Here is a 12069-nt window from a genome sequence, read left to right as displayed (position 1 = left end):
AGATAGCGTCTGATCCTGGAGTCACTTGTGTTGGCCCATTCAAAAGTTAATCAGGGAGGTCATAGAATAATTTGTAAGCATGGCTTTCTAATGCCCATGTCTATCTACTTTGTAACTGGGCAGGGACCTGCCAGTCATCGGTGATAGTAGTAGCTTAGGTTGTCAAGTGAGGTATGAAGGACTTGCCTCTCTCTCCCCTCTAGGCCCATTCTTTCTATGTATCCAAAGATGGAATATGAAGGATTGACTGCCCCCCTCATTGCCTCAGGCCCATACAGACACCAGGCAGGAACCTCAATGTGGGAACCTGCTTTGATATGCAGGCGGGACATCTCACCTAGGCCCAGCTGTAAGCAACCCTTTGTGGGCCAAATGGAAAAGCCCCAAGTTCCTAGACCTAGTGGTGCTTTCAATAACCTATCTCCTAGCTCAGACCGCCCCCCCCCCACCCAATGTCTGTGCCCCTCCCTGTTCTTTGGCCAGATCTGACCTCCTTATTATACTATGTAGCACATTAAGCATTGTGCATGTAAGTATCAGTTATTTAACCACATGGTTGATTAGAGCCCATAACCCAATGCAACAATGGGAAAGCAAGGATCTATACACTTTGGAAAATAAGGGTAAAAAAATCATCCTTGATTCCTAGCTTTATAGTACTTCTTACATATGTACTAATGTAATTAAGATCCCAGAACAGGGCTGGGGATATAGCCTAGTGGCAAGAGTGCCTGCCTCGGATACACGAGGCCCTAGGTTCGATTCCCCAGCACCACATATACAGAAAACGGCCAGAAGCGGCGCTGTGGCTCAAGTGGCAGAGTGCTAGCCTTGAGCAAAAAGAAGCCAGGGACAGTGCTCAGGCCCTGAGTCCAAGGCCCAGAACTGGCCAAAAAAAAAAAAAAAAATCCCAGAACATTCACTACCCATAATTAAATGTATGTAGTAATTTTCAACAAGTTCACATGTTAAATGTCTATTGGTGGGCAGACGATATAGCCCAAACTGGCAGTCAAGATTTACCAGCTGGCATTGCTGGCTCACATGTGTAATTCTTGCTTCTTTTAACACCATTTGAAGTGTTGCAGATGCCAATATATGGTAATAGGCATGTCTGTACCATGGAAATATTTCTTTCTGAATAACAAATCAGTACCCTCCTTAGTAATTAGAATTGTAGGTGTGAACCACCAGAAATGTGTTTTGATTTTTAAAGAAAATATATAGGTGAGTGTGGTGACAGGTCTATATAATTCCAGCATTGAGAAGACTGAAGCAGAAGCATCACAGGCCCAAAGACAACCTGTCAGACCCTCTCTCAAAGAATGCTAGTCATGGTTCCTGCTTGTTTTGTAATCTAGTCTATTCAGGAGGCAGGGTTTGAAAAGGATCATAATTCAAAACCAGGTTATGCAAAAATCTACAGAGATCCCATCAGAACAAGTAAGCTGGGTGTTGTAGTACAAACTTAATATTCTAGATATGCTAAAGTCACAGGTAGAAGAATCATGGTCTAAGACCAACCCCAGGGAAAATGTAGGAAGATAATATCTGAAGCAGAATAAAGGCAAAAAAAAAAAAAAAAGGGCTGGATGTATGGGTCGATTGCTATAGTGCAAGCCTAACCAGCACAAGACAGAGTTCAAACCCCATTACCACCCCCCCAAAAAAATTGTGCATGTGTGAGAGGGAAAGAGAGAAATCTTTATTTCTAAAAAGTTGAATAAAGAGCTGGTCACCAGTGGCTCATGCCTTTCATCCTAGGTCCTCAGGAGGCGGAGATATGAGGATCATGGTTCAAAACCATCCTGGGAAGGAGTCTGAGACTATTATATCCAATATACTGCTCAAAAAGCCAAAATTGGCACTATGGCTCAAGTGTCAGAGTGCTAGCCTTGAGCACAAAGATTTTTGGGGACAGCACCCAGGAACTGAGTTCAAGTCTCAGGAATGGCAAAAAAATAAAGTTGAATAAAGTTTTTCTCCAAAGACATATACTATTTATGCTAAATTTGTTATGTCTTTTTATATATTTAGATACATATTGTTATTATTATTATTATTATTATTATTATTTTGCCAGTCCCGGGGCTTGAATTCAGGGCCTGAGCACTGTTCCTGGCTTCTTTTTGCTCAAGGATAGCACTCTGCCACTTGAGCCACCGTGCCACTTCCAGCTTCTTTCTATATATGTGGTGCTGAGGACTCAAACTCAGGGCTTCATGTACACGAGGCAAGCACTCTACCACTAGGCCATATTCCCAGCCCTGTATTGTTATTTTTTAACCATAAAATAGATTCTCCCTGCTTCTTTCCTCAAGCCCAACACACAACGGACCAAAAAAATTAAGTTTGCCAGAGAAAGTACCTTCCTCAAGTTGATCCTGGCTATCTGCCAAAATTGACACCAGGGCTAAGGGTATGGCTGAAGCCATAGAATGCCTATTTAGAGAGCATAAAGCCCTGAGTTCAATACTGGCAAGAAAAAGTTACATAAACGCAAATATTCTCATTATTGGGCTGCAGTCCCTGAATCCAAGCCCCACGACTGGCATACACACACAAAAAATTCTCACTGTTAATAATACTTTAGAACCATTTTCACTGATGTAAAATATCCCTATTTTTGAGTCCTATTTGGAGGTTCTAGCAAATGCAATAAACTAAAGAGAAGTGGCACTGTGGCTCTAGTGGTAGAGTGCTAGCCTTGAGCTGAAGAGCTCAGAAACAATACCCAGGCCCTGAGTTCAGGCCCCATTACCAACAAAGAAAATGGGGCTGGGAATGTGGGTTAGCAGTAGAGTACTTACCTAGCAAGACTGAAGCCATGGGTTCCATTTCTCAGTGCGACAAACAGCCAGAATTGGTGCTGTGGTTCAAGAAGTCGGGGTCAGTGCTCAGGCCCTGAGTCCAAGCCCCACGCCTGGGAAAAACTAAAGAAGTATAACAATTGGAAATGAAGAAGAAAATCGTTATTACATGTAGATGACATGTTTGTCTACTTAGAAAATCAAAGAATTATATAATCCACAAACTATTATGACTTGAGAATTCAGGAAGACTCCTAGATCTATTGCATTGAAGATTCAATAGGGCCAAGCATTAGTGGCTCATACCTGTAATCCATGCTACTCAGGAAGCTGAGATATGAGATATCAGGGTCCCAAGGCAGCCCAGGCAAAGCCTGTGACTTTCCTGGAGACTGATTAACTACCAGAAAGCCAGAAGTGGAGCTGAGGCTCAAATGGTAGTGTGCTAGCTTTGAGCACAAAAGCTCAGGGATAGCAACCAGGCCCTGGGTTGAAGCTTAATTAAGGAAAAGCACAAAATAAGGAGATTCCATATACTTATGATGGCTAATCAAAAACTAAAATATAAATCAAGATCTTATTCACAGTAGACAAAAGCTATTAAATAACTATTGTTAAACATGCTTAAAAGGTGTGTAAAACTTGATCAAAGTTGTAAGATGATGTGACTAAGGAAGTAGATACAGCATGTTTAGTGATGGAAAGAGTATAATAAATAGATCAATTTCTTCCCAGTTGACATAGACAATGCAATCCAACCCCAAATTCCTAAAGCTATTTGTGTAATTTGGTAAACTGATCTTCAAACTAAGAACAATTTGGGAATATTTTCCTTACCAGATATATGGTTATTTTGGCAGTACTCGGATTTGAACTCAAGACCTTGTACTTTGTAGGTGGTGCTTTATCTCTTCACCCATGTACCTAGACCTGTGGTTTTCCTGTTACAAAACCATTGCATTGAAGACATGATGGTATTGGCATAAATATCCTATTGAATGAAAAAGCCAAAACAGACTCTACATATAGAAATATATAACATAGGTCACTTCATACATAAGAGGAGAAACACTTGGTTTTCCATATTGAAAGAGTTCATAAGACATCACTGCCACATACTGGACACAGGTGCATCCCAAATTAATGAAACATGTGAATATGGAAACAGAACATCTATACTTTTAGAAGAAAGTCTGTTAAGTATTCCTGGAGGTAGGCAAAAATGGGAGATGAGAAATTTTTGTAGGTTTGCTTGTGCAGAAGGGTACTTTAAACAATTTCCCAGTTTATTGATGAGGTAAGAAAATACAATTAAGTAAATCCACAGAAACTTATACATGTGTACAGGGGAAGTATAAGGATGGTCATCTGGATAACACAAGGAAAAATAAAAAATCTGCAAGTTCAGAATTTTGGTAAGTTGTGGTAAGTATTCATACAAGAATATACTAAAAAATTTGGTTAAAAAAAGAATATACTATATTGCCATTCAAAGGAATGAACTACACATTGTGAATTAAAATGGAACACTAGAAATCATTGATGGCAGGGAGGTATTAGGTAAGAGGTGAAGCATTTGCTTAGCATGCTGAGGATTTTGGGAGTCATACACAGCAGACAAAAATTATGAATTACAACAGTAAGTTGTAGAATGTTGTACATAATAAACTAAACATTGAGGGGCTGGGAATATGGCCTAGTGGCAAGAGTGCTTGCCTCATATACATGAAGTCCTGGATTCCTCAGCACCACATATATAGAAAATGGCCAGAAGTGGCGCTGTGGCTCAAGTGGTAGAGTGATAGCCTTGAGCAAAGAGAAACCAGGGACAGTGCTCAGGCCCTGAGTTTAGGGCCCAGGACTGGAAAAATAAATAAATAAACTAAACATTGAAACCTGCAAATAGTAAGTTTAATGTTCAAATATGTAGTGCCAGTCCTGGGGCTTGAACTCAGGGCCTGAGCACTGTCCCTGGCTTCTTTTTGCTCAAGGCTACCACTCTACCACTTGAGCCACAGTGCCACTTCTGGTCTTTTCTATATACGTGGTGCTGAGGAATTGAACCCAGGGCTTCATGTATGCCATGCAAGCACTCTACCCACTAGGCCATATTCCCAGCCCCTGTCCCTGAGCTTTTTGTCTCAAGGCTAGGGCTTTATCATTGAGAAACAGCTCCACTTCTAGCTTTTGGGTGACTAAATGGACGTAAGAGTTACAATGATTTTTCTCTCAGGGCAACCTTTGAACTGCCATCCTCAGATCCCAGACCCAGAGGACTGGTTACGAATAAGCCACCAGTGTTCCACAGTACCATATATATTTTATAGATGAATGCATGTAAGATAAAATTATAAAGCCTTACTTAGAAGTATATATACGGGCTTTAGATAATCCTAGCACTCAGGAAACAAGCAGGAGAATTGCAAGTTTGAAGCCAGCTTAAGCTATGTGCCAAGACCCTGTTTCTCCACTTCCCCCCAAAGTGTTTTTGGAGTAAAAAAAAAATGGGCTGGATATGTGGCATAGTGGTAGAGTGCTTGCCTAGCATGCAGGAAGCCCTGGGTTCAATTCCTCAGCACCACATAAACTGAGAAAAGCTGGAAATGGCGCTGTGGCTAAAAGTGGTAGAGTGCTAGTCTTGAGCAAAAAGAAGCCAGAGACAGTGCTCAGGCCCTGAGTTCAAAAGCCCCCAGGACTGGCAGAATAAAAAAAGGGTAAAAAGTATTGTTGAGTGTGCAGGGAAGTCCCTGAGACTCTTAGGACCAATTACCCATCAGCAAACGAAGTGGAGCAGTGGCTGGAGAGGTAGAGCAGTGTCTGAGCAAAAGGGTTCAAGGACAGTGCCCAGGTCCCAAGTTCAAGCCCCCAAAGTGGCAACACCAACAAAAAGAGTAGGGCCGAGGAAATATGCAGAGGGGGTTTCAAATGCATTGATAATACTTTATTCCTTGAAATGTTTGGTAGCTCATATGACAAAAAAACATTAAAAGTTATAAAGTGAGTGTGTTTGCTGTCCTTTCCTATGAATTATTTCATGAATTCAAAGCACTGATGGTGAAATGTGGGTGGGAAAATCAGGTGTCAGAGATGGCTCACATTTTGTATGTAGTGGGGATATCCACTACAAAAAGCCAGCCAAGGAAGCTTGCTTCACAGAAAACTGAACTGCCTTTAGCATATGATAAGCTGAAGACAATAGAACATCCACCTGAGGGATGCCTTCACACAAGGGTGTAAAGCTGGAGGTTAGGCCAGGAAATGGGCTTGCAAACATGGAAAAGACTTTGCCTGGAGGGTCCTAGATTTCATATCCCAGGCAGGGAACCATAAACAAGATTGAGATGGAGGAGGAATGGTAGCCAGATCAAAGAATGAAGTTGGAAGGTTGCTGAATATGGTGACCTTCAGATGAGATGGCTTTCTGAACAGTTTATAAATCCACATGACTGGCAGCTCAGGAACAGTGCGGAACAATCAATGGGAGGGACTCCATGGTAGCCATTCATTGCAGAATAAAAACAAAGTGTTTCACATCTGTAATCCTAGTTACTCAGGAGGCTGACATTGAAGGATCAAGGTTCAAAGCCAGCCTGGCAGGACTGTCTCTTGAGACTCCTATCCAATTAACCACCAGAAAACGAAGTGGGTCTGTTGCTCAAGGGGTAGAGAGCTAGCCTTGAGCTGAAGAGTTCAGGGACAGTTCCCAGGCCCAGACTTTGAGCCCCATGACTGACAAAAAAGGAAGCACCACTATAGTGTTTATAGATACATATATATGCAATTAAAAAGACAACCTATATGTACATGGTTACACATTCAAATGTACTTGTATATGAATTTGTGTTTGGATGTAGTGGAATTTTAATCATTCATGGTTCTAATTAGCAAGCCCCTCTGTCTTACAGTGAGCAAATGCATAAGTATATGCACAAAGTGTAACACATACTTAGATGTGTTATGTCTGTGAAGTGTTTAGTTTATTCAAAGAAGACAAGCCTGGCATGAAGGCTCAAATCTATAATCATCGCCACTCTGGATGATGAGATCTGTGGATTATGTCCTTCTAAGCCTGTCAAGAGCTTGAGGTGCTAGGCACTGGTGGCTCATATCTGTAATCTTAGCTTCTAAGGAGGCTGAAATCTGACGACTGCAGTTCAATGTTGGCCTGGTTAGAAAAGTCAGTGCAATTTTATCTCCAAATAACCACCAGAAAATGAAGTGGTGCTATGATTTATAAAGTGCTAACCTTGAGCACAAAAGCTCAGAGCAATAGATCCCAGGCCCCGAGCTCAACATCCCCCCCCCCAAAAAAAAAGCATTAAGTGCTGAGTTAAAGCACCATTACTACCACAAAGCAAAAAAGGTATCAATTTTTTTTTTTTTTTTTTTGCCAGTGCTGGGGCTTGGGACTCTGGACCTGAGCACTGTCCCCGGCTTCTCCCTCCCACTTGAGACTAGCACTCTACCACCTGAGCCACAGCGCCCCTTGTGGCTTTTTCTATATATGTGGTGCTGAGGAATTGAACCCAGGGCTTCATGTAGGGAGGCAAGCACTCTAACACTAGGCCATATTCCCAGCCCTCAGAGAGGAATTTACCATTTAGATAACCCCAGACCCAAAATTTGCAAATGGATCCCATTTGAGACTACTTGGAGTATGAGGATAGGTAAAACAAGTTAACAGCAACAATAAAAACAGACTCTAGCTTTTTCAGCCATTTCAAGAGAAATGAATAACCAATATCAATAGTTACTAAAGATTTGATTACAAAGGGAAAAGAAAAATTTTTCCTTAACTACCAGTGGAAAAGCAACATTATGTGCAGAGATGTAGGTTCCCTAACTTTCTAAATCAGAAGATAGCAGCTGTAGAAAGTCACATCTGGAAGAAAGCCAGATATATAGCTAAAGGACATGAAATGTTTGCCAAAGAAAAACATGCCAGGTACCATTGGCTCATACCTATAATATTAGGTACTCAGGAGTCTGAGATCTGAGGATCATGGTTCAAAACCAGCCCTGACATGAGACTCCTGTTAACCACCAAAGGGCCAGAAATGGAATTGTGCCTCAAGTGTTAGATAGCTATCCTTGAGAAAAAGAATCTTGGACAATGCCCAGTTCCTGACTTTAAGCACCAGGAGTGGCAAAAGAAAAGAACATACACAACAGCATTTTCTACAGATACTTGACCAACGGGCATTCCTTTTTGCCCCCTTTATTTTGCAGGGCTGGGAATGGAACCAAGGGCCTTCTGCATCCTAAATAAGTGGTAGAGCTGCACTAAGCAATCAACGTGTGGCTGGAATTCCAACAAAAGTTTAAGACGTAATATTTACTTTAATCAGACTGGGCAATGGATTTGGGAATCTAATTGCACCAATAAATAATTGAAGTTTCTTTAAAAGTGTTATGACATCATACTTATGGTAACATACTTAAGAAACCATTACGTTTTTGGTAGTACTAGATTTTATACTCAGGGCCTCTTGCTTTTCTGTTGGCATTCTGCTACTTGAGCTTACAGTTTTTCACTTTTGTTTTTGAAGTGGGGGTCTCCATTCCCACCTGCATGTACTTTAGCTGCCATCCCACTACCTTAGGCTTTTTGAAGTTAGATGACAGGTGTTAACCACATTTAGTTTCCCTCCTTGGAGATGGAACCTCATGAAATTTTCTGCTCAGGATGGCTTTGAACTGAGATCCTTCCAATCTCAGCTTCCCAAATTGCTACGAGTACAGGCATGAGCTTGTATCAGACTTAAGTCAGTATCCCGTTCCCAGTTGAACTAATGTTGCTTTATTAAGAGAAAGTACTATTTAGCTCAGATATGTTATTTTGTTTATTTGGTGCCAGTCCTGAGGCTTTAACTTAGGCCCTGGGTATTGTCCTTGAGCTTGCTCAAGAGTAAGATTCTACCATGTTGAGCCACAGCTCCACTTCCAGCTTTTTCATGATTAATTGGAAAGTCTCACAGACTTTCAGGCAAGACTGGATTCGAACCATGATCTTCAGATTTCAGTCTCCTGAATAACTAGGATTATAGGCATGACCCATTACCAGGTTTAGATCTTTTTTTTTTCCAGTCCTGGGCCTTGGACTCAGGGCCTGAGCACTGTCCCTGGCTTCCTTTTGCTCAAGGCTAACACTCTGCCACTTGAGCCACAGCACCACTTTTGGCCGTTTTCCATATATGTGGTGCTGGGGAATTGAACCCAGGTCATCATGCATATGAGGCAAGCACTCTTGCCACTAGGCCATTCCCAGCCCCAGGCTTAGATATTTTATTTTCACATTTTGCTACAAAGTAAGACAAGGAACAGAACAAGGTTTCCAAATGAGAACAGTGATTTTTAAAATTTCTTCTCTGCTCATAGTTTATTTTGTTAATATAATGAGCAATTCAACTGAATGGGAATTTTGTATCATGAAAGTCATCCCACAACTGTATCAAGCAACTGTTGTGTGCCAACCACTGTGCTAGGTGCTGTAGATGCAGTGATGAACAGAATAGAGGAAAAGGTCTATTCACCCACAGTTGAATATTGTACTGGGGAGAGCCAAATATACAAAATATTTAATATAAGCCTTATGTGCTATGGGGGAGAGAACAGATCAGGAAAGAGGCAATGTTTGGAGTGTTGGGAACGGACATGGGTTACAGCATGTTCACGGAGGGCTTTGCTGAGGTGGTCCTTAAGCACATGATAAAAGAGGAGCAAAGGAGACACAGAACTATGGGGTGACAGCATTCCGGAGGGGACAGTAAGTACCAATGCCTGGAGGCTGGAACATGCTTAGTGTATTTGGAAAGAAGCAAAGACTCTGGGTGGCCTGCCAGGAATGGACCAGACGCAGAACAGAAAGCACAGACAGGCCACCAAAGGTGAGGATGTAGAATCCCTATAAGGGCTTTTGCTGAGGAGACAGTGATCCAACTCTCATTTTAAGAGAATCACTTGGCTGCTGTGTTGTAAACACACAGAAGCGGCTAAGGCTGCAAGTAAGGACACCATTGAGGGGACAAGAACGATGTCATTAAGAGACATTCATCTCAGTAAGACTGATTGATGAAGCCTTGGCCCCTGATATTCTTGGATCTGATGAGAGCAGGTCTTATATTTTTTAAAGGCACAGGATTTATTGATAAACTATGCAGGATATGAAAGAGGAATATAGGATATTTCCGGAAATATTTGGGGTCTAAACAAAAACATCAAGTGACTATTAAATGAGAGATGGAAGTGTCTGAAAGGGTCGTTGGCGAAAGGGAAGCAACTTTGTTTGGGGCATATTAAGTTTGATATATCGACGCTGAAACCAAGAAGCAAGGGCTACTGAGTAGATGTCTGCACTAAAGGGGAGCGATCCGGATTCGAGACACTTGACTCAAAAGGTAGAGATCTAGCCTTGAGCTAAAGAGCTCAAAGACAGTGCCTAGGCCTTGAGTTGAATCCCCATCACTGGCAAAAACAACAACAAAAACCCTTACAAACAACTATAGCGAAGTGTAGTATGTACTTCTAGTTCTACTTAATAAAATATGTAGGCCTGCTAGGCCCTCACTTATAATTTCCAGTCATGGGGTACCTCATGTAGCTCATGTATAGAGACACCCACACATGCATGTGCACATGTGAGTACACATACAATTTTTTCCTAAACAGAAGCAATTTGCCTTTTATCAGTGTATTTTGTAAATAAATAAATATTTTTTAATGTGTCATTTGTGTCTGTGTGTGTGTCTGTCTGCACACGCCAGGGCTTGAAATCAGGGCACTGTCATGTACCTTTTTCACTCAAGGTTGATATCCTACCACAGCTCCACTTCTGGGTTTTTGATGGTTAACTGGAGATAAGTCCCATGGATATTCCTACCTGGGCTGGCTTCAAACCATGATCCTCAGATCTCAGCCTCCTTAGTAGTTCGAATTAGAGGCATGAGCTACTAACAACTATTTTAACAGATGAAGAGATTTTTTTTCTTTTTTTATAATTGTCAAGATGATGTACAGGGGGGTTACAGTCGCATACTTAAGGTAATGAATACATATACATTTCTTGTCATACTTCATACCTCATACCTCATTTTTCTCCCTCTTTCCCTCCTCCCAAACCACCCTCCCTTTCTTTCATCATCTTTAAAAAATCTTTCCCTTGATGGACACTGTCAATCTAGTCTACAATGCTTATGACCTCTATGATTATTAACAATAAAACAATTCCTGATGAAGAGAATTTCTTAGTTTGAGTGAATCATGTATATCATTCATTTATACCCTGACACAATCAGTACCCTTATACAAGCATCTTGGTTCAACATGTGAGAGGTTTTACATGGTGTTAATTTATTCAAGAGAAATTTCTAGGTCAAAGGGCACAATATTTTCCATGGTTTATAATTAGACATGATTTCTGCTCTCTACCTGGAAGTATCTTGCAGACTTCTGTTTGTTTTCTAGTAGGAATGGACAGTGTCTAATGCATCCTACATTCTCCCTCAGTGTGTAGCACCATATTGATGCTTACATAATTAGAAGTCTTAAAGCAGGAAAAAAGTCAAGCTCACCCCGCAGGAACAAGCATGGAGCCTGCACAATAGCCAGATGGTATTTGTGTACCACTAGTGTGACATATGCTTCTCATGGCTCACAAGGCTCTGCAGAAACTGCTGCTTCTCAAACTCCTGTCATCCCATTCCTCTTCCACCCAGATGTCAGTCTCATGGGCTTTTTATTCTTATCTGGGTACACACTAAATTTTGTTTCCATTCTAGGCCGTTCATGGCATTCCTGCTGTGCTTTACCCACTGCTTAAAAAAAAAGGTTCAGCTCAAAGCCAGGAACCAGTGACTTATGTATATAATCATAGCGATTAGGAAAATTAGACTTTGGGAAGGATTGTAGTGGGAGTCTAGCCTAGGCTAGGCAGAAAAAAGAACTATGTGTGTGCCTGCGAGTGTGTACGTGCTAGTCCTGGAACTTGAGTTTAGTGCCTGGGCACTGTTCCCAAGCTTTTTTTTTCTTCTTTTTCTTTGTGGGTGATGGGGCTTGAACTGAGGGCCTGGGTGCTGTTTTTTCACACAAGGCTAGTGCTCCCACTTTGAGCCACAGCTCCACTTCCACTTTTTCTTTTTTCTTTTTTTTGCCAGTCCTGGGCCTTGGACTCAGGGCCTGAGCACTGTCCCTGGCTTCTTTTTGCTCAAGGCTAGCACTCTGCCACTTGAGCCACAGCACCACTTCTGGCCATTTTCTGTAT

This window comes from Perognathus longimembris, chromosome 28 (genome assembly GCF_023159225.1).
Source record: "Perognathus longimembris pacificus isolate PPM17 chromosome 28, ASM2315922v1, whole genome shotgun sequence".
Lineage (NCBI taxonomy): Eukaryota > Metazoa > Chordata > Mammalia > Rodentia > Heteromyidae > Perognathus > Perognathus longimembris.
Note: the sequence above shows the minus strand (reverse complement) of the source record.